This window comes from Hylobates moloch, unplaced genomic scaffold (assembly GCF_009828535.3).
Source record: "Hylobates moloch isolate HMO894 unplaced genomic scaffold, HMol_V3 SCAFFOLD_11, whole genome shotgun sequence".
In the NCBI taxonomy this organism is placed as follows: domain Eukaryota; kingdom Metazoa; phylum Chordata; class Mammalia; order Primates; family Hylobatidae; genus Hylobates; species Hylobates moloch.
The window spans coordinates 9,071,942-9,096,633 of NW_026652286.1; the positions used below are offsets into that span (position 1 = coordinate 9,071,942).

The 24,692-nt window shown below is 35.6% G+C and overlaps 1 long non-coding RNA gene across 1 annotated transcript in view; it reads left to right on the top strand.

The window, feature by feature from the left end:
- The window catches only part of LOC131384612 (uncharacterized), a 461,813-nt gene that overhangs the window by 599 nt on the left and 436,522 nt on the right, over positions 1-24,692 (top strand). The gene's annotated exons all lie outside the window — the stretch shown is intronic.

The following is a 24,692-nucleotide window of genomic DNA, read 5'->3' on the forward strand; positions in this document are numbered from 1 at the left end:
AACATAGACAACCTAATCAAAATTTGATTGTAGACTTGCAAAAATAATGAGTGGTTGCACAATTACCAACTACTAGTAATAAAATTATTAGTTTTCTTTTAATCATTCTTTTTTTTTTTTTTTTTGAGTTGGAGTCTTGCTCTGTCGCCCAGGCTGGAGTGCAGTGGCGCAATCTCGGCTCACTGCAAGCTCCGCCTCCCGGGTTCACGCCATTCTCCTGCCTCAGCCTCTCGGAGTAGCTGGGACTATAGGCGCCCGCCACCACGCCCGGCTAATTTTTTGTACTTTTAGTAGAGACGGGGTTTCACTGTGGTCTGGATCTCCTGACCTCGTGATCTGCCCGCCTCGGCCTCCCAAAGTGCTGGGATTACAAGCGTAAGCCACCGCGCCCGGCCCTTTTAATCATTCTTGAAAGGTACTTCTCCCTGATTGAAATGATAATAAATCTCATATCTAAATGATATGCAGTATTTATTGACACAAAGAAAATTTATTTATATATATATAAATTGATTTGGATGTATGGATGGATGTGTATACATACACATTGAGAAAATGTGTACATATTTCTGGTTAATGAATAAAATCTCAGTTGAAAGAATCAGTAAATATGTAAGTCACAAATAAGAAGAAAATACAGCATGCGAAAGAACAAAAGCTTTATGAGAACTGACCTTTAATCAGAAACATTAAGTTCCTTCTGATATTCTCTATGATGTGTGGATGATGAAGGTAACCTTGAATGAAAAATAATATAGTTTATTAAAGTGAATACATTTCTAAGATTTCTTGCTAAACTGAAAACATGTCCTTAGTAAATTATTTTTAAGTAATAACAGTTTATTATCATTGAGTGAATAAAAAAAGGGAGTTTAGAAATGCATGAAACATACAGTAGTAAGGGAAAACTAAAAAAAAAAGTGCCTATGTAGGAAAATATGATAAAGATTATTAAAGATAAAATAGAGCATGGATAGCTATGATTTTTAAAGTTATTTTATTTTCAAAAGTATCAAATTAATTTCATGGGTCCACATGGAATTACATATCAATTTTATAGTCATTTTAATCAGAATATTAGTAATGTTTTAATAGTAATTAATAAATATTTAGAATGTCACATTTATGTGAGTAGCTTTCAAAGAATAAAGAGTAGACCTTATAATTTTCTAATTTTCATCTTGTATAGGGACCTTTTTGTTTGAAGAACTACATTTTTAAAAGTGTTTTTAATGAATACAAAAATGTAACAGAAATCAAATATTTCTAAATAGGTGCTTGCTAGCAAAATTAAATAGTAGTAAAATTAGCGTCCTTAATATTTTTTAAATAAGGTCACTGTAGAGATTTTTACATAATCACCAAGTGCATGTAATATATTCTGATGTAAGAAATTTGATAATGAGGTTGGATGGATAACCAGCCTTTAATACCTGGCATTTCTATTACCAAACTTGAAGGTTTTTTGTTTGTTTCAAGAACTGATTTTTATTTCAGATATTATTTCTTCAAAAACTCTTCTCAAGTATTCATTTTTCTCTGGAAATAGTTATTTTTCTTTAGAAAGCCAACTCTACATTATGTTTTATTTGCAATATATAAACACATATTTCAGATAATGAATACAGAATTATTTAGAAACCAGTCCTTCCCTTTGATTTGAATGGTACCATAACAATTAGGAAAAAGACTAGCCACAGCTCTAATATTTGATTTTGCTAGTGTTCAATTGAAAAGTACTAAAATGTTATTATATTTATAATCATGGGACCCATTGTCAGAGATATAAAACTGACCTGCTACTTGTTTCAAGGTACAGGTAATTTTTGTTGAATGTTTTAAATATATTTCTCTCTCTCTTTCTGTCTCTCCCGTGTGTTTGTTAGTGGAGGGGGTTATTATAATGTCAACAGAGATATGAGGTGTAGAGTAAAGTAGAAGGAAAGATAAATATTTGAAACACGAATGGCCATTTCCTTCTAAGTCACTAAAATTTTTGTCAAAGAAAATTAACATTGCATGTACATCTATTTTACATATGAGTGTGCATATATGTGTGTGCATATCTTTTGCTTGTTTTGTTTTCTGTAACAAGGAGGAAGGTGTATTGCTTAAGGAGAGCTGGGAAATTATTTGCAAAGTATGTCTCACTGTGAGCACATTCTCAGGCAGATTATTTTCAGTAAAGTGTGCGTATTAAGGATGAAGATTGGAAAAATGGGTTTCTTGAAACTGTCCATATTTGTATGCTCCTCAAAATGTCTTCTTGTGCTCCACAGTATACACAGTGCTTGCTTGAAAATCAGTGAACCAGAGACTTAAAAAAAATTTCACGAAGAAAATATGCTACATCTGAACCCTAGAAAACCTTTTTTTGAAGTTAAGAATAGGAGGAGGTTTATAAATTAGACTAGGAAGGAACACCCAAAGATGTAGGAAAAAATGAAGAATAGTTAGGTGCACTAGAATCTGAGTGAGGAAACAGTTATGAGGAACTTCTCAACTGTGTCAAATGCCGATGAGAATTTGAGTACAATGTGAATTTGGAATTGACTTCTTTTTTTCCAGGATGAATAGAAACACTTAGTAACAGGGGAAGCTGTCATAAAAGCCAAATTGAAATGGGTCTCCAGAAATGAAAAGATGATCTGGAGACAGGGTAGCTTATTAAGGAAACTTTCTTCTGAATTTTGTTACATGGGATTGCATAGAAGTAGAATAGTAGTTAAAAAAGATAGAATCAGGGGATGATTTTTCTTTCTTTTTAAGATTGTAGATCATAAAGCAGGTTTCTATCCAGATAGTAACATTCAAGTAAAGCAAGAAAAGTTGATGAAACAAAACAGAAGTAGAAAATTATGGGCTGGGTGCGGTGGCTCACACCTGTAATCCCTGCACTTTGGGGGGCTGAGTCAGGCAGATCACTTGAGGCCAGGAGTTTGCGACCAGCCTGGGCAATATGGTGAAACCCCATCTTTACTAAAACATACAAAAAAATTAGCCAGGCATGGTGGCGGGCACCTGTAATCCCAGCTACTCAGGAGGCTGAGGCAGGAGAATCGCTTGAACCCGGGAGGTGGAGGTTGTAGTGAGCCAAGATTGTGCCACTGCACTCCAGCTTAGATGACAGAGTGAGACTGTTTCAAAACACACACACACACACACACACACACACACACACACACACACGCGCACACACACACACACACAAAACAATAAAAAATGAAAGAAGAAAATTATGGATGTGAAGTCCATCAGTAAGTGAGAGGGGATGGGATCCAGTGTACATCCCTGAAATGGGAGTAAGTACACTCCAGTTAAACAACAGCATGGTTGGTAGAGTATACAGACACAGTTACAGATGTGTGAAGGGATAATTGTGAGTGTTCTCTTCTTAATTGCTTCAATAACGTAATAAGTAAGATCCTAAGGTGAGAGTAAGGATGAAGGAGGTGTTATTGACAATTTGAGGAGAGACACTGGAAACCAGAGTTTTAGATCACTAGTAAATCAGCTCAGTTGTATATTTTTCCTAGCTGGTTCTCATTGCAACTGCAGAAAAAGCCATGTACTTACTGGGTCTTAGTATAGCTGTGTTTTGCTTGTAGACTACAATGAAGAAGAAGAGTACAGTTGGCAGAAGGATTGTGGATATGTGTAAGGCAATGATTACAACAATAAACTGAAATAAAAGTGAGAATATGAAGAGAGGAAACAATAGAAAAATTTCATACAGTCAATATAAACTAGGTTTCTGTGGTGTAATAATTGTTGGGTGGAGTTACTAGAAGTGGTGAGTTGGAAACTTTGAAGACAGTGAAAAGAGAGTAAGATGTCTGGACCTGAGATTTGGAAGTTGTGTAGTTTTGAGTTATTGGGGAAGGATATAAAACAGAAAACAAATATACACGCAACTGAGAGACAAGACTCATGAATGGATCATTTATCTTATGTATGGATTTGTAATTGCAGAAATAATTACTGGAATAGGGATGGAGAGTGAGATGCTAAAGTGAATGAGGACTGGTAACTGGGAGAACAATAGAGGATAACTTTAAAGATAATAAATAAATTTTCTCTTGGGGGAAAAAAAGAAATTATAGTCTAGAACAAGGCTGAGTAAACTATAGCTTACAGGGAAAATCCAGACTTTGGCCTGTGTGGCCAATTAAAGTAAGTTGTGTGTGTGTGTGTGTGTGTGTGTGTGTGTGTGTTTTATAAAACAAACACCCGAATGATTATAAATCATGCTGCTATAAAGACACATGCACGCGTATGTTTATTGCGGCACTATTCACAGTAGCAAAGACTTGGAACCAACCCAAATGTCCAACAATGATCAACTGGATTAAGAAAATGTGGCACATATACACCATGGAATACTATGCAGCCATAAAAAATGATGAGTTCATGTCCTTCGTAGGGACATGGATGAAGCTGGAAACCATCATTCTCAGCAAACAATCGCAAGGACAAAAAACCAAACACCGCATGTTCTCACTCATAGGTGGGAATTGAACAATGAGAACACATGGACACAGGAAGGGGAACATCACACACCAGGGCCTGTTGTGCGGTGGGGGGAGGGGGGAGGGGGGAGGGATAGCATTAGGACATAAAAGTAATGCTAAATGACCAGTTAATGAGTGCAGCACACCAACATGGCACATGTATAATATGTAACTAAACTGCACGTTGTGCACATGTACCCTAAAACTTAAAGTATTAAAAAAAAAAGTTCTTATTGACACACAAACAAACAAACAAACAAACGAAAGAGGATATGAAGGAGGCAGCAATAGCAGCCACAACAGAGACCATATGTCTGCTATAGAGCCTAAGCTTTACTCTCTGGCTCTTTAGAACAAGTTTACCATCCTCTAGCCTAGAAGCAGCAATGAGAAATTCACCTAAGAGTTTACTTAGGTCTGAAGATACGGTTGGCCATGGAAGGGGGTCAATGAAAGCTGCCACTTTGAATGACTGCAGCTAAAGCAATATCCTCAGGTTATGGCTATTTTTAGCTAGATGGGAATATACTTAGAGAAAAATTTTGAGAATATATCAACATATATAATGATGAAAGGCCATGATGAGTTCTAGAATCACAGTGAAATATTTTGGAGTGTATAAAACAGTAAGGGACTTGAATCAAATGAAAGGATGTACTACTACACATGAAGAAAGAAGTCTAAGAATAACATATGTTTAAACATCCTCTGATGTATCACTGACCTTTAGTTATACTTAAAATCCCTGGGTTTCCTCACTTTTTTGTCTTCTTATGCAAATCTAGGATTTATGAAGTCATTGTCCAGACTGTATCAGTTCCTTTCTAGGGCGACTCATAAGCAGTTTGCAAGCTCAAGATAAGTAACACATTATGAATCTGTAGAATATGGTAATTCCTATACATGTCCGTGCTAGTCAAGAAACTATTATTCCTGACTGAAAGAAAACCTGTGTTGGCCGGGCACGGTGGCTCACGCCTGTAATCCCAGCACTTTGGGAGGCCAAGGTGGGCGGATCACGACGTCAGGAGACTGAGACCATCCTGGCTAACACGGTGAAACCCCGTCTCTACTAAAAATACAAAAAATTAGCCGGGCGTGGTGGCGGACGCCTGTAGTCCCAGCTACTCCAGAGACTGAGGCAGGAGAATGGGGTGAACCCGGGAGGCGGAGCTTGCAGTGAGCCGAGATGGCGCCACTGCCCTCCAGCCTGGGCGACAGAGCCAGACTCCGTCTCAATAAATAAATAAATAAATAAATAAATAAATAAATAAATAAATAAAAAAAATAAACCCTGTGTTATTCTTCTGGGTATTTCCTACTCAGTCAGAATATGTTGGTTGAACCGAGTGAAGATCTCATACACTTAAAAGGTAAATGAGGCCGGGCGCGGTGGCTCACGCTTGTAATCCCAGCACTTTGGGAGGCCGAGGCGGGCGGATCACAAGGTCAGGAGATCGAGACCATGGTGAAACCCCGTCTCTACTAAAAATACAAAAAAAATTAGCCGGGCGTGGTGGCGGGCGCCTGTAGTCCCAGCTACTCGGAGAGGCTGAGGCAGGAGAATGGCGTGAACCCGGGAGGCGGAGCTTGCAGTGAGCGGAGATCGCGCCACCGCACTCCAGCCTGGGTGAAAGAGCGAGACTCCGTCTCAAAAAAAAAAAAAAAAAAAAAAAAAGGTAAATGAAACTTTCCGTTAAATTTTATATAAAAAAATTAAACCTAAAAGTGTTTCAAGAACACTACAATAAGCATCCTTGTATTTATCATCTATATATAATTTTCTCTTTCTTTTTATGCTTTCTCTTCCACCCCCCACTTTACCCTTCTTGTTCACATTTTACTATTACTGCTTTCTCTTTCTTCCTTCTCTCTTCAGCCCTTCATTTTTTGTGTGTGTGTGTGTGTGTGTTTGTGTGTGTGTGTGTATATAGACACAGATTTTTGGTTTTTTTAAAACTGAAGTGGGTAGAACATTGTGATTAATGATAGAACATACATTCTTAATGAATAAATATTTTCTTCAATATAAAAACAATATAATGTAGCACAATCAAAAAGCTTAACATCAATTCAATAATTCTACTTAATATTTGAACCCAAATTCACTTTTTCCCAATTCTCCTCATAATATCCTTTATAGATGTTTTCTGTATGACCCAGGATCTAATCTAGAATCATTTTACTTGTTATGAATTTAGTTCTTCTTTGATCTAGGAGAGTTTTCCCTAGAATACTGTTGCCATTCATGACATTAAAGCCTTGCAAGAATATGCAGTTGAAGTTGAGAAACTACTTTTCCATAGTAGATTGTTTTTGTTTGTTTCATACAAGTGAAAATGTGTATGTAAATTTAGCATGCAAATTAAAATGATAAGAGCTAATTGTCTCTATTTTAGTGTCCATTTCAGTGAGAGAATGTGACGAAAATAATAGCAGTGGAAATTTTTTTCTGAGAAAGCTGACTTTTGTAGTATAATATGTTTATTGAGTGTAAAAGGTAATATAAGTAGTGATATTTAAAGAAAAACATAAATGCTTAATCACACACTCTATCTCCATTACTAACTTTACCACAAAAACTAAGCCAGTTTCTTTAACCAAAAAAGCAATAGAGGTTTTGCTTTGAAGCAATTTTCTTACTATATAAAAATACTGAAAACTGATTAGTGTGATTTACTGTATGCTTTGAAATATAATTACTTGATTTTCTGTACTGTAGAAATGCAGTGCAATATAATTATTTGATTTTCTGTACTATGCTTTAGTATGTAAAATTTGCCATGTATTTATCTACCCTGTAATTTCATGGTGTTACAATGTTATTACTCAATAATGACATAGCAATTACTCTATAATTGCCCTATCACTGAATAGTTATTATCACATAATTAGAGAATAAATTTTCAAAGATTGGGAAAAATATGGCAATTTGGGCCCTGTAAACAGTTATTGTAAACTTAAATATATTTATAATATTAGAGCTTGCATATAAAATAAACCCAATAAATGCAATTTAAAATCCTATAAATAGTTCATGAAAGTAGTTGAGGATTAAGTTTATGACAAGTATATAATCTTGTGATTATATTAATGGAGCAATTATTTACTTCTCATTAAAATCTATTAGTAAAACTGTTATTAATAATAAGTAATAATGTACACAAAACAGGATCAAGAATAGTAAATGATAGTCTTTATTAGTGGGAAAATAATAAATGAAACAGCTAAAGAGAATTCCTCCTCTATGTCATTATACAGAAATATTATTTGCAAGCATTTAATGTGGTAACACTTTGAATAGAAATAAAAGTAACTACACATGAAATCATTTGTGCTTCTTAGTTTCTGTACTTTTTTAACTTGTGCTGCATGCTGCTAATATACATTTGGTGACATGATTTCTCTCTAAATCAAAATTCTAAAGTAAATCAACATTTTTACAAGTCTATTAAAAATACCACAGCTCCTCCAGATTAATTATTAATTTCCAGAATATTACATTTTTATTTTTGCATACTACACTAGAAATCTCCTTCTCCTAGGCCATCTATAAAATGTTTCCTAGGAAGATTGATGAGTCTTTTGTACCTGAGTCAGATATAAGAACACTGACATTGTCTGTACCAGAACTTTACTGTTTCTTCATCTGGAAATTCACTGGTAGAGTAACTTTTTCTTTTTTCTTTCTTTTTTTTTTTTTTTTTTTGAGACAGGGTCTCACTCTGGTCGTCCAGGCTGGAGTGCAGTGGCACAATCTCGGCTCACTACAACCTCCGCCTCCCAGGTTCAAGCTAGTCTCCTGCCTCAACCTCCAGAGTAGCTGGGACTACAGGTACACACCACCATGCCTGACTAATTTTTGTCTTTTTAAGTAGAGACAGGGTTTCGTCATGTTGGACAGTCTGGTCTTGAACAACTGTCCTCAAGTGATCTGCCTGCCTCAGCCTACCAAGGTGCTGGGAATACAGGCATGAGCCACTGCCTCCAGCCAGAGTAAACTTTCAAAAGTGCATCAATTTCTTTCTCTTGCCTGATTGCCCTGGCCAGAAATCTAATACTATATTGAATAGGAGTGGTGAGAGTGCATAGGAAGAGAGAAAGCCCAGTTGTCTGTTTGCAGATGACATGATTGTATATTTAGAAAACCCTATCATCTCAGCCCAAAATCTTAAGCTGATAAGCAACTTCAGCAAAATCTCAAGATACAAAATCAAAGTGCAAAATTCACAAGCATTCTTATACACCAATAATAGACAGAGAGCCAAATCATGAGTGAACTCCCATTCACAATTGCTACAAAGAGAATAAAATACCTAGGAATAGAGCTTATAAGGGATGTGAAGGACCTCTTTCAATGAGAACTACAAACCACTGCTCACACAAACAAATAGAAAAACATTCCATGCTTATGGATAGGAAGAATCAATATTGTGAAAAGAAAGGTCCATACTGCCCAAAGTAATTTACAGATTCAATGCTATCCCCATCAAACTACCATTGACTTTCTTCACAGAATTAGAAAAAAACTACCTTGAATTTCATATGGAACCAAAAAAGAGCCCGCATAGCCAAGACAATCCTAAGCAAAAAGAACAAAGCTGGAGGCATCACACTATCTGACTTCAAACTATACTACAAGGCTACAGTAACCAAAAGAGCGTGGTACTGGTACCAAAACAGATATATAGACCAGTGGAACATAACAGAGGCCTCAGAAATAACACTACACATCTACAACCGTCTGATCTTTGACAAACTTGAGAAAAACAAGCAATGGGGAAAGGATTCCCTATTTAATAAATGGTGTCGGGTAAACTGGCTGGCCATATGCAGAAAACTGAAACTGGACCCTTTCCTTACACATTATACAAAAATTAACTCAAGATAGATAAAAGACTTAAATGTAAAACCTAAAACCATAAAAACCCGAGAAGAAAACCTTGGCAATACCATTCAGGTCATAGTCATGGCAAAGACTTCATGACTAAAACACCAAAAGCAACGGCAACTAAAGCCAAAATTGACAAACGGGATCTAATGAAACTAAAGAGCTTCTTCACAGCAAAAGAAACTATAATCAGAGTAAACAGGCAGCCTCCAGAATAGGAGAAAATTTTTGCAATCTATCCATCTAACAAATGGCTAATATCCCAATCTATAAGGAACATAAACAACTTTACAAGAAAAAAACAACCCCATCAAAAAGTGGGTGAAGTATAGGAACAGACACTTCTCAAAAGAAGACATTTATGTGGCCAAAAACCATATGAAAAAAGCTCATCATCACTGGCCATCAGAGAAATGCAAATCAAAACCACAATGAGATACCATCTCACACCAATTAGAATAGTGATCATTAGAAAGTCAGGAAACAACAGATGCTGGAGAGGATGTGGAGAAATAGGAACACTTCTACACTGTTGATGGTAGGATAATTTAGTTTAACATTTAGTTTAACATTGTGGAAGACAGTGTAATGATTCTTCAAGGATCTAGAACCAGAAATACTATTTGACCCAGCAATCCCATTACTGGGTGTATGTGTGTATATATATATATATATATATATACACACACGTATATATACACATATATATACTATATATATGTATATATATACACATGTATATATACGTATATATATACACATGTATGTGTATATATGTAGTGTATAAGAATGCTTGTGGATTTTGCACTTTGATTTTGTATCTTGAGATTTTGCTGAAGTTGCTTATATACATATATATACACACACACCCCCAAAGGATTATAAATCATTCTACCATAAAGACACATGCACATGTATGTTTATTGTAGCACTATTCACAATAGCAAAGACTTGGAACCAACCCAAATGCCCATCAGTGATAGACTGGATAAAGAAAATGTGGCACATATACCCCGTGGAATACTTATTACTTTTTTTTTTTTTGCATTTTTTTAGTACAGATGGGGTTTCACTGTGTTGGGCAGGCTGATCCTGAACTCCTGACCTTAAGTGATCTGCCCACCTCGACCTCCCAAAATGCTGGGATTACAAGTGTGAGCCACGTGCCCAGCCCTTTCTATGTCTTGATGGGAGAGTTTAGTCCATTTATACTCATTATTAATAACTATGGAGTTATTCCTGCTATTTTGTTATTTATTTTCTTGTTGTTTCATCATCTTTCTTCTTTCTTTCATTCCTGTCTTCCTCTAGTGAACATGATTTCCTGGTGATATGATTAATTTCTTGCTTTTCATTTTTTGTGTATCCATTGTATGTTTTTGGTTTGAGGTCACCATGAGACTTGCAAATACTATCTTATAACCTATTATTTTCACCTAACAACTTAACACTATGTAAAAAAATAGCAGATAAGTAGAAAGAAAACTAATAAAAACTCACTTGACTTTGTCCCCTTGATTTTTTACTTTTTGTTGTTTCTATTTGTAGCTTATTTTACTATGTCTTGAAAGTTGTTGTAGTTATTGTTTTCATTGGTTTATAGGTTAGCTTTTCAACTTAGAATAAGAGTAGTTTACACACCACAGTTATAATATTTTGTGCATTATTACCAGTGAGTTGTGTACTTTCAGATGATTACTTATTTCTCATTAATATTCCTTTCTTTCTGGTTATTTCTTGTAGAACAAGTCCAATGTTGACGAAATCTCTCAGCATTTGTTTATCTGGGAAGGTCTTTATTTTTCCTTTAATTTTGAAAGATTTTTCACTGGATATACTTTTATAGGGTAAAAGGTGTTTTTTTTTTTTTTTCTTTAGTACTTTATGTATGTCATGCCTCTCTTCCTGGACAGTAAGGTTTCCACTGAAAACTCTGCTGCCAAACATATTGAAGCTGCTTGGTATGTTATTTTTTTCCTCTTGTTGCTTTTAGGGTTCTTTCTTTATCCTTGACCTTTGGGAGTTTGATTATTAAATACCTTCAAGTAGTCTTCTTTGTGTTAAAACTGCTGGGTGTTCTGTAACCTTCTTGTACTTGGATATTGATCTCTCTCTCTCTAGGTTTGGGAAGTTCTCTGTTATCCCTTAATAAACTTTCTACCTATCTCTTTCTCTACCTCGTCTTTAAGGCTAATAATTTTTTTTTTTTTTTTTTTTTTTTTTTTTGAGACGGAATCTCATTCTGTTGCCCAGGCTAGAGTGCAGGGGTGCTATCTCGGCTCACTGCAAGCTTTGCCTCCTGGGTTCACGCCATTCTCCTGCCTCAGCAGGCGTCCACCACCATGCCTGGCTAATTTTTTGTATTTTTCATGGAGACGGGGTTTCACCGTGTTAGCCAGGATGGTCTCAATCTCCTGACCTCGTGATCTGCCCACCTCAGCCTCCCAAAGTGCTGGGATTGCAGGTGTGAGCCACTGCCCCCGCCTGGCTATTAACTCTTCTATTTGCCCTTTTGAGGCTACTTTCTGGATTCTGTGGGTGTGCTTCGTTAATTTTTATTCCTTCTTTCTTTTGTCTCTTCTAAGTGTGTATTTTCAGGTAGCCTTTCATTAAGCTCACTAATTCTTTCTTCTGCTTGATCAGTTGTGCTGTTAAACAACTCTGATACATTCTTCAGCATGCCAGTCGCATTATTTTCAGCTCCAGTATTTCTATTTGATTCTTTTTTAGTTATTTCAATCTGTTCATTAAATTTATCTGATAGAATTCTGAATTCCTTCCCTGTGTTATCTTAAATGTATTTAAATTTTCTCAGCACAACTATTTTGAATCCTCTGTCTGAAAGGTCATATTTCTCTGTTTCTTCAGGATTGGTCCCTGGGGCTTTATTTGGTTTATTTGGTGAGATAATGTTTTCCTGGATGGTGTCGATGCTAGTAGATATACTGGTCTTCACTGTCTGAGCTTATTTGTATTCATCTTTCTTGGGAAGGCTTTGCAGAGATTTGAAAGGACGTGGGTGTTTTTATCTAAGCTGGGTCTGCTTTAGGGGTTACATGAAGCCCAGTGACACTGTGGTTCTTGCTGACTTATAGAGGTATGGTCTTTATGGTCTTGAACATGATCTGGGAGAATTCTCTGGATTACTAGGCAGAGACTCTTGCTCTCTTCCCTTACTTTCTCCTGAACAAACAAAGTCTCTCTCTGTGTTCTGAGCAACATAAAGCTGGGGATGGAATAACACAAGCACCCCTGTGGCCACCACAACTGTGACTGCACTGGGTCAGACTTGAAGCCAGCACAGTGCTGGATCTTGTCCAAGGCATGCTAATACCACTCCCTGGCTACTACCTATGTCGTTTGCTCTAGGCCCTGGGCAGTGACACATGAGTGGCAATGGCAAAACCAGGCAGGCCTGTGTTCTTCCCTTCAGGATGATGAGGTTCCCTGGGCCCTGGGTGGTCCATAGATGCTGGGAGTCAGGAACTAGAGTAAAAACCTTAGAAGTTGAACTGGTTTTCTATGGTACTGCAGCTGAGCTAACACTCAAAACACAGCAGGCACTCCTTCCCACTCTTCTCTCCCCTTTCCAAGGGCAGAGAAGTTTACCCTGTAGCCACTGCCACCCTAGGCCATAGGTGTACTGCTGGACTACCTCTGATGTTCCCTTAAGGCCCAAGGGCTCTTAAGTCAGCTTATAGTACATGATGCCTGGTCTTGGACTCACTCTTCAAGGTTGAAAAGTTATAGGAGTCAGGAAGTCTTTGCCACTGGATACTATACTTATTTTTTTGGTGTTCTGGAACGTAAGGTATCAATAAGCATTCCTAATTATCTCTCAATATAAAATGAAATGCATAAAAATCTCCTTATAAAGTTATGCTAATCATTACATAAGCTTCCTTGTTGTATCTGCCTCTCAGTTTCTTGAGAATCATCAGTCATCAACTCCAGTGATCAAGTAAGAAACATCCCAATAACCAATATCTCTGACAGGTATTACAGTAGACTTAAAAGCCTGAGGTTTATTTATTTTGCTCACAGATGATGGATATTGGAAACTTCATTAATTCTTAAGAGGCCAGAAAAAAAACGTATTATTGTTTTCAGGTACATAGGAGCTAAAAGTTTTCAAACATCAATGAGCTTCAGAATATATATCAAGATAAAATCAATGTCTTTTAGGTAAATCTCCATTATGCATTTACAGTAGTGAGTGTTTTTTTCTAAGTGTGCCTTTAAATCTTCCAATTCTTACTAAAATGCATTACATTCTGTATGGTAAGCTTTCTCCTAAGAGTTAAATTACAGCACGTATTGAATTTAGCTCTGAAATGAGAGGACAAAAATTGATTAGAGGGCTGTCTTATCAAGAAAGATTAAAGCGAGTACATATTTACAGCTAAGTTAAAGGGGAAGTAGGTTAATTTGTACATGTATTTGAATAGGGCAAATGTCAGAGTAAAGAGGAATTATTTCTTTTGGTACAAGGTATTATGCAGCTGAGAGTACTGGAATAAAATATAGAAGGAGATATTTTGGTAAAATTTGAACTGTAGGATAGATGCAGTCTTTGTAGGAAAGTAGTAAAACTAAAATGGACTGGCCTACTTTTAAGAAATGTGTTAACTTTACTCAAGGAGTGGGAAGAAACCAGATGATGTGTTATGCTTTTTATCTCTACTGTTTTTCCAACATTTTTTTCGGAGTGTGAGGGGACTTTGAAAAACTTCTGAGACTCTGTTCGTTTTTGATTTTAAGTAAGATACATCCACCAACAAAAATAACAATATTAACAAGTTACCTGTGGAAGACCTACGATTACTTGAATTGTAATGCAATTGCAATAATTAAATTGCGTCAAATAGTTTGGTATAAAAAATACTAATATCTGGATTTAAATTAAGCAAATTTATATTGAGTGAATTTTAAAATGTTTGCTCTGTACTCCCTAAAAGAAAGAAAAAATAAATAATAATAACAACAAACATAATCCCAACAACAGCCATTATAATAATAGCAAAAATAATTTTAATTCTAGTATGTCCTGTAGTGAGCCAATTGTGAGATGTGAATTGGCTGCACCCTCATTGGTCTCATTTCATGGACTTCCCACAAAATGATTACTGTGTATTAGTCTGTGTTAGTCTAGTGCTAAAAACAAGTAATTTTCATATACTGTAGCTTGTAAATAAAAGCTAAGAGCTGTATCTGGTGTGTAATTGAAGAAATGAAGATCTCTCCTACAATGGAGGGAAAGTAGTCTGCGTTAGACATACTGACATGCTAAAAGAATTTTGTAGCATGCTTTTGTTCTACAGACAATTATGCCTTACATTTTGACTTTGGAACTTAACCCCTGTATAAGATGCAACTCTACTCTACTCCAGTTAATTATTTTGATTCTCATATCATGAGGTAGAAACTTTCAGTGACTCTGTTTATGACAGGAAAATTAAGGAATATAGAAGTTGCATAATTTGACCAAGACCAAATTAGTAATCCTGTAAATGGTAGAAGCACTATTTAAATCAAAACTGTTTAAAGTCCAAGTTTGTGTTCTTATACACTTCCATATAGTCCAAGTTAGTGATCCAGAAACTGTAGAGTATATCAGAATCACCCAAAGACAGTGTTACATATCACTTCCCCACTCTGCATTCAGTGGTGTTACATTTGCGACCGACTTGAAATTGGCATAGTGGGAGTATTTGAACCCCAGAAATAGGTAAACACTACAAATCAGAGCCTTTCTTCTTCTTAAAAAGACATTGCTAGGGCCACCACAGAGTTTCCTACTCAATAGGTCTTAAGTGGGTCCCAATAATTTGTATTTCTTAGGGGCCCTAGGTGATACTGTTGCTGGTATCTGAGACCATACTTTGAGTGCCACTAATCTTAATCATTTTTCTCCATATATAAACAGTTTTATTACAAGCATTGAATAATGCAGTAAGATACTATGTATTAATAAAATCATATTTATGTTGGCCTTTAATTGGATATTAATATTTCATCAAATTGTAAAAGACTAGAAAAATTTAAACTCGTATAGGAAAAAATGTAAAATTTCATTTTTAATGTATATGTTAAGTGAAATATACAATCTTTTTTTCTAACTGTGACAATTTCTATGTAAATTGGAATAAGCTTTCACATAAATCTGAAGAAGGTGACCTATATTTTTCTATAGACTCAAAAAACAAAACAAAGTAAGTTAATACCTGAACTTATGCACTAGTTCTTAAGAGCTTTAAGAGAAAGCATAACATGTAGTCTCAGCAGTTTTAATATTCATAAGAATTATGTTCTTGATTTTATATGTAAGCTTATTGGTTTTATTTGTTTCAGTTTTACTTGTTTAAAGTCAGGGATTCATTTCTATACAATATTCTTGAGTCTATCCTTAGAATTATTTATCTCAAAATGCTTAATCTGCTGACAAAAAGGGCAAAATTAATGGTGTGGATGATAGTATAATAAACATTAATTGTAAATTTTTGGGTGAATTATTATTTGAAATATTTAAAGACATAATTTATAACTGCCATTTAAATCCTGACTCAATTATTTTGCATTTATTGATTGATCCTTTACTAAAATAATAATTTATTTAATAATATTTGAAAATCATTTAAGGCTGGGCATAGTGGCTCACGCCTGTAATCCCAGCACTTTGGGAGGCTGAGGGGGGTGGATCATGAGGTCTGGAGATCGAGACCATCCTGGCTAACATGGTGAAACCCCGTCTCTACTAAAAATACAAAAAACTTAGGCGTGGTGGCAGGTGCCTGTAGTCTCTGCTACTAGGGAGGCTGAGGCAGGAGAATGGTGTGAACCTTGGAGGCGGAGCTTGCAATGAGCTGAGATGGCGCCATTGTACTCCAGCCTGGGGGACAGAGCAAGACTCCATCTCAAAAAAAAAAAAAAAAAAAAGAAAATCATTTAAATAATAAACTTTTAAGGAAAATATTTGGAAGGTTATAAACAGATGGTATATTGGGTACTATTAATATCTTCTAGATCAAAATGTAAACAGGATGCTTGGTTCTCTCAATGAGAGAGAGAGTTTGTGTATTTTAAAGCCAAAATATTCAAGATAAGTTCTTTGGATCCTGTCTTCTGTGCATTAGGACCACCATGTTGCCAACCTCCAAGGGGATTACATTGTACACACAGCAACAAACACTGAGTTGGCAAAAATGGCAGCCCTGCCATACATTTTTTAGTTAAATACAGTTATTGGAATTGGTCCTAGAAGATGGTTTATAACTGTTAAAGCCATTTGCATCAAGTACCTTTTCAATGTTAAATTTAGCTCTTTCATTCTGAGGCTCAAAATCCTGCTTACTACACATTTGTCATGTATCCATGCTTATTGTAACATAATTGATATCGTCACAGGCTTAGATAATTAGGACATTAGAACTATGGTCTAGTTTGAGATTTACTTACCAATATTGCCTACTTGTTTTCTTCTTGATTAGTAGGTCTATAAGAATCTTTCAGGGGGTGCTAAGTAAGTCATTCCTTTCAAAAACAGTACATCTTCAGAGAAATTGATGTAATGTTTCCAGTCTTCATGGTCAAATCATGTTTAACAGCTCTGTTTTGAGCTCCACCAATCACCTGCATTGCAAAACATCATAAAACCGTTAAGCTTCTTTTGGTGACAAGAGATGAATAAAATATCTTAGCTCTTGGTTCCAAAGGCACAACATGATACAAGTTGGCAAGGAAGACAGAGGCATTGCTTTTTGGCTCCAAATAGCTTCATTGCTGGCTGCTGTAAAAGAAGTATGTTTTCAGCAGGCAGAAATTGACAGGAATACATAAGCTATTTTGGCAAGCACTTTTGCTTTTGGTCTTTTCCAGCTGATGCACCAAGATGATGAAAGGCCCCAAACAAATTAACAATATTTTGTTTCTTCCTTTCAACCTTACAGCCAATAGAAATACAGTATAATTTGAAAAAAGATTAAAAGATGGAAAAAACAATGACTAAAAGGAATAACTGAGAGCATGATGGGAACTTTGAAGCAGCTTATTCCACTTGATACAGTGGAAAAATAATTAAACATTTGTTTATTAAATGCTCACTATATTCTGGCATTGGTCAGATAACAAGTTGAATCAGAAGCTTTTGTTCTAATGAAGAGACAGGGCCCATTACCAGATACTTAGTGTAATGAATTATGTAGTAATAGTATGAACAAATATCAAGGGATACATAGGACCTGGTCTGTCTCCACACATATCCTATATTGTTGCATAATATTGGGCAACTCATTTCATTTCATAATATTGGCAAATCATTTCATTTCTTGCAAATCATTTCATTTCTTTTGACTTTTTCATCCCTGTCGCACTGAATGCTGGCTGGAAGAAAATGCAAAACCTCTCAAATTTTGTGTTTAGTTGAGCGAGAAACTTATCTCCCTTCTGAACTGTAAGGCATGGGTGTAGAATGGAGTCATCAAAACAAGTACCCACACCACTCGTCAGGAAAAAAAAAAAAAAAGGAAAGAAGTATAGGTCAATGGGAGGTACTAGAAACATTGATCAAATGTAGAGTATATATCCCAACTGAATGTGTTACAGTTTTTTAAAAATAAAGCATTGTAGAGGTGGGGACAAACATGTACCAAACACACGTGTGCACACACACACACACATAGTTGTCGATGAAATCTCACTTGAATCTTACAGAATAAATAATATAAAGAGGAGGAAGGTATAGTGGATTTAGAATTTAAGTTCAGCTTTGACACATTAATATTTACAAAATCATAGAAGAACAAAACATGTTATTCTAAAATGAGGCTTATGACCGATAAGTATATCACTTCAGAGACTGAAATATTCCCTTGAAATAAAAAAAAAATTGAGAAGTCTGGACAAGAAAATCCAGATACAGTAGCTTGAAATAAGTTTAAAAACATAGATCAGCTAATTTTTGTATTTTTGTAGAGACAGGGTTTCATGATGTTGGCCAGGCTGGTCTTGACCTCTGACCTCAAGTGATCTGCCCACCTTGGCCTCCCAAAGTGGCAGGATTACAGGAATGAGCCACCACACCCAACTTTGGTGGCATGCGCCATAATCCCAGCTGCTCTGGAGGCTGAGGCAGGAGAATCGCTTGAACCCAGTAGATGGAGGTTGCAGTGAGCCGAGATCACGCCACTGCACTCCAGCCTGGGCAACAGAACGAGACTCTGTCTCAAAAAAAAAAAAAAAAAAAAAATATATATATATATAGCTACACATAGATTGGTTTGAAATGTTATTGAAACTATTAACATGAACTTTAAATTCCTGGAATGTATTGAGAATACAGGAGATGAGATGACTGGTAACATTGTTTCATAAAAGTGACAACTTAGATCTACATTATTTGTCTAGATGCTCTTCTTCTATTAAAGTAGGTATGCATTCAATATTTTTCTTAAATCAAAGCCAGAAAATGAAATTTGGTATTCTCTTATTCTGTATGTTTATATTATTTTAGGCTTTATAGGACTTGAACTAAAGTAGAAAACTATTTAGTATGGCTTGAAGAAAATTGTGCCTCATAGAAGGGAGCTAGAGGTGAGAAAGACTTGAAGTCGATTTTTGATCTCCAAATACATGCTTTTGCTTTTTGGCATTAAAAAAACTATTTTATATGTATGAACATTTTTCTTTTATATATAATGTAAACTGTATCTCCTAATATTGAAAGTGAGACCTGTTAAAAGTTTCACGATATTTTTTAAAGATGCATTTAGAAGCTTTTGTTCAATACAAAAAATTAAAAATTCACAAATAATTTTATTGGCCATATTTCAAATTACAGTCAGTTTGTCAAAAGAACTTATTTGGCATATTAGCTTCTAATATTTGAAGAGCTGCGAAGTGTGCCATATTTAATTTAATTTATATTTAAGAAAATTGTTTTTTAATTATTGCTTTCCTCCTGTTCCATTACCATGTCTGAGAAGTTTAATTATCAATAGTCTCAGAATTACTGATTTATTATTAACATCTAGATATGTTTTTATTCAACCTGGTAACTGTTGTTAGTTATTAAATGAAAAAGAAATAAATTATATTAATTAGAAATAAATACTAATTGAAGGGATACATTAGAATCTAAAATGTAATATCAAAAGCAAACACATTCAGAGACTGAATTTAATTAAAGACTTAAAAGTCAATAAATAAATCTGCTCTGAATGCCAACTACTTTGGTGCACCTCTACTATTACCATCTGGTTCGTATGTCATGACCTGCTCCTGGACTATGTCAATAGTTCCTTAAATGGTCTTGCTGCTTTCTAGTTCTTCTGTGATCCATTCTCTAAGTAGCTATTTTTTTTATCAACCATAGTGATTTTCTTTCCATTACCTAAACATTTAAAGATCCCTTTTATATAGCACCTGCTGGGCCTCTGTTGGGATGCTGTGCCACCACACGCTCACATGCTTGGCTCTTTCTTCCCAGCCTCCTTTCTGCTCATGGGTCATCACCTCTGCGAGGCTTCCCTGACCATTACAATTAAAGTAGCTGCGAACCAAATGCACATCCTCTCAGATGTCTATTTTTCTTTAGAGAATATTAATTTCATGAGACTTCCCTGTCTTATTTACTATTGTATTTCCAGTGTCTAAAACATTGCTGGAATATAGAAGACTCTCAAAACTGTTTACTAAATAAAGGAAGACTCTAATTGAGGAAAACCTTAGAAAGTGGTTAATTTTATGAGATTTAAAAGATTTACTGATTATGATTATTAACTAGCAACATTTTAAATTTAGAAGAGACAAAGTACAACTGGAACAGTCTTTTTAAACTTCTTTTTACCTTAGAATGTGCAGATTATAAAAATATTAAAAATAATTGTTATGATTAATTAACACATGAAATGACTTGGAAACATTCTTAGAACATTATGACTAGATTCATATTGGAATTAAGTGATTTTTCAAGTTTTAAATATCTGTATATATAATATTCTGATAACTATAAAAGGGTAAAGTGCTCTTATTCTTTTATTTTCTTCCTTATTTCTGTTTGAATAATTAAATGTCATTTTGCCTATTTCTATGATAAGTCCTACTTGGGTATGTGATAAAATGACCCATTTTCATTTGATTATGTAACTGTTTTAGAAAATTTATTTTAAATAACTTAAGAATATTTACTATAATGAATATAATTAATATCCATTTGTTAGGTCAAAGGTATCTTCTGCAGGCCATTTTCTGAGTGCATCTTTCCTCTCTTTTATTAATGGTTCATACTGGACAATTTGTTAAAATATGGAAATTGAGGAGATACATTAGAAAGGTCAACAAAAATATAAGCAGTCTTAAGTTTCCAAGGGACATAAAACATAGTGATTTGAGTAAGGCCTAGAAGTTATAAGGCTCTGTGTTTTTTTTCTCCGAATGTTATTTAAATAGAGTATCTAAGTGATTTTTATAGTTCTCTTCATTCTTCCATTAGTTTATGATTTAAAACCCTGTGATTAAATATTTCAAACATTAGCATTTTCAGAGTATAAAATGTATAAATGCAAATTATTTGTATTGCCAGTGAATTTTTAACTTTCAGAACTGTAAATTATCCCAAAGTTGGGGATGCTGGGAACCATGAGGATACTGTCACCACTTCATCTCGGCACGTATTCCACTTGATTTCACTACAACTCTCTGTTTATATTTAATGAAATCTGTAGTGCCTCTAAAATGTGTACTTTGCATTTGACATGCTTTCTCAACATTAGCTCATTAATCTTCTAGCCTTTCTAACAAGTCATAGAAAAGTGAGTCTATTCCAAGTGCAAAAATCCACAGTATAAATTTATCATTAAGTTGTTTGTGACTGAAAGCCATAGAAATTATGGTAGTAATTAGAAATGGTATAAGAATGCTCTGTATCCCTTCTCTTTTTCCTACATTTTCTTTTTCTCTTCCTGGCTTTCTCATATTATTTTTTCAACATTTATCTTTTAGACAGTAAGTACAATAAGAGGAATGAGTTGATATTGACTATTTAGTAATTACAGTGGCATACTTTTTATTTGTTTTCTCTATAAATTTACATCATCTGCTTAAATTCTCCATCTCATCCTTCATTATATTGACCTCTCATGCTCTATTATATTATTTTAGTCACAGTTATTTTAATGTTCTGGTTTAATAACTGTAAACTGCGAGGACATTAGAGCTCTGGATCTTGTTATCTTCCTCTAGAAGTTCTTCAAGTCTCCTAGGACTGAATTGTTCTCAAGACCTCTCAGCCATGTCAGTTGTGATGTCTAATTTCTTTCTCTTCAGTCTGGCACAGTTCAGTCTAGAGATTCTGCTCATCTTGTCAGTTCCCTCAGCAATCATTTTTAGTTAGCAGATGCCACAGCAAGAGGAGTTTAGTGTTATTTTAATGTCTCTGTATTTCTCTCCTACATACCTCCTCAGATTTTGACTGCATGAGAAGCTCTCAGGATTCTTCAATTTTTTTTTTGTATGTAGCTAGCATTGGTTTGATACAATCTCACTTACCACATTCAGAAATAATATTAATTTATTAAAAATATGGTAGACTTATTTAGTAGTATTTATAATATTTATTAATTTTAGTATTTAGTAATTGAGTAGTATTTGTAGGAATAAGATTTTAAAAAATAACAACATTTCTTCTACCATTATTTGAGAAATCTTTATGTAAGAATCAAACTGTTACAGCATGTGCTCAAAAACTGACTACTTTGTAATCTAAGATGAAATGTGTAGAGTCAAATGAATAACGTTTTAGGGACAACTTTTGACTAAGCACATGATTTTAGTTGGATCAATTAACTGCTCTCAGCCTCAGATCATCCTTTTGTAGGAAATCAACTTTTTCCGTCTCACTTCCTCTATGAATAAAGATTATCTGATAAATGAGAAAACCCACTGATATCCACAGAAAGAGGGTACAATGTAAAAGCAAAACATTGTTTTGTAAAAGGAGCTATCTCAGTAAGGGATTGCTTTATTGAGCAATCTGAACTAATTGTGATAACCTCAAAGGGTAGCAAAGTACACTGATCTATGCCACCAACACTGCTATGTTAGCACATCTAGAAAGGGTGAGCAGAGATAGTAGGGAATGAGATCACAGACTTAAAAGAGTACAGGAATGGTGTGGGTATAGAGTATGTAGAAGTTTTTTAGGCCACTGTGGACTTTGCTATTTAGAGTCATTTAGGAAGCCAAATTAGGGTTGTAAGAAGAGGAATGTCATGATTAGATTTTCTTTTAAAATATTTTTTTAATGGCTGCCATATTCTGAATAGATTTAAGAGAAGTAATGACAGAAACTGAAGGGGCTATAAGAAACTTACACAATAATTTTTGCTTATCTCTTTTATTCTGTCAGGAAGATAAATGTGAGAAGCCCTCTAATAGATCATATACCTCAGGCTCAGTTGGCCAGGATTGAGTTATTTGCTTACTCTTGAGCTGCAAGTGTATCTAAGAAAGGAGATATCTGGCATTGTCTGTGGATATAGTGGAAGACAGACTCTGCTGGCAAAAAAAGGGGGAAATAGCCATTGGTTAGGCAATGAATAATGCTTTTCATGGTGATATTTAGGCTTAGAGCATTATGAATGCCTTGAAGCTTTTAGGTAGGATATTAAATTGATAAAGTTATTTGAGAATAACCTTTCTGACTGTTCTAGAAAAATGGACCAGTGGTGAGCAAGACAAGAAGTAAGGAATCCAATTAGAAAAATCTTTCCATAATTCAGAAGACACATGATAGCATATGAAAGTGGTCTGGGATTGACTGAATGTGAGAGCTGAGGGTCATGGAGAGGAAGCATCAATGATGTTGCTCACACTAGATTTCTGGATTGGACAAATGGATATAATATGTCGCCATTATTGACACTTGTGCTTTTGTTTTGAAGGGAGCAAGTTTGGGAAGGAAATGATGAGATTAGCCGTGGTTATGCTAAGTTTAGATGTGCCTGGAAAAAAATCTTAAGTAATAATATGAAATAAGCAAAGTCTGAAGCACAAGAAAAATATCAAAGCTAAAAATATATATTTTAGAGTTATATGCATGCTGATAATTCTGGCCAAATTATAAAATAGTTAATCCAGAAAAAACTAAGATTGAATCAAGTTGGTGTTGTGAACGAACACTTTGACTCTCCTGTCCTATATGCAAGGAAGAGACATCGAGAGTGAGGCAAATAGCAGATAAAGGGAGGTTCAAAAATAAAATATATAAAGGAAGAATATTTGTGATGAATTGGAAATGTTCAGTCTCAGACTATAAAGAGCATATACAATGTAATCTTTAGAAATATATAGTTTGCTTTTTTTTCAAAGATAGTGGATTAGAGGCTTTTGTGTGCCTCAGCCACGTGGAAGCAGGAAAATAGCACATAAAAACGAACTCTGAGAGTGTTAATTCAAGAAGAAAGACAATAATTCACTAGAATAGCCAAGGACAACCCAGACCCTGGAGAGGAGAAGGTGGGCAAGCAGTCCCTGTTATGGCTTTTGGCTGATAAATATAAGTGAAGCCCCACTACGTGAGAGGGGTAGTTACTCTCCATCTATGTCTCTCCTTTCCTCTGGGGATCTGTGTAACCCAGGCCAAGAGAGAGCACCCCTTTTCTCTCAAGCCCTGGAGCTAACTTGGGGAGAGGCTGAGAGACAGACAGAGGGAAAGACACTGGGAAAAGCTGCAGGCATTTTCCCAGACCTAGGGCTGAGAAGAGGATGTCATTTTAAATCCAGTCTCATAGAAAATCAGATAAGGAGTGGGAGAGAGGCAGATACCACTCCCCTGGAAATCCAATCCTCACCACAGTCTGCCCCTAAGGAAGGAGGGAGCGCAGCCTCCCAAAGCTCTTTTGGGTCAAAGAAAACGTGAACATGGTGCCAGGTATTGAATGTAGCACCACAAAAGCCCTGGAATAGACATGTAGGATGGATGACCCCTGCAATGGGGTCATCTTGTCTCCATTCCCCCCTTCAGTGCACTGTTGTAGACTCAGCAGTGGCTCTTCCAGTTAGGGCCTGAGGAGTATGAGGTAAAAGAAACCACTTCTCAGCCGAGCGCAGTGGCTGACACCTGTAATCTCAGCACTTTGGGAGGCCAAGGCAGGTGGATCACCTGAGGTCAGTAGTTCGAGACTAGCCTAACCAACATGGAGAAACCCTGTCTCTACCAAAAATACAAAATTAGCCTGGCATGGTGGCACAGGCCTGTAATCCCAGCTACTCAGGAGGCTGAGGCAGGAGGAGAA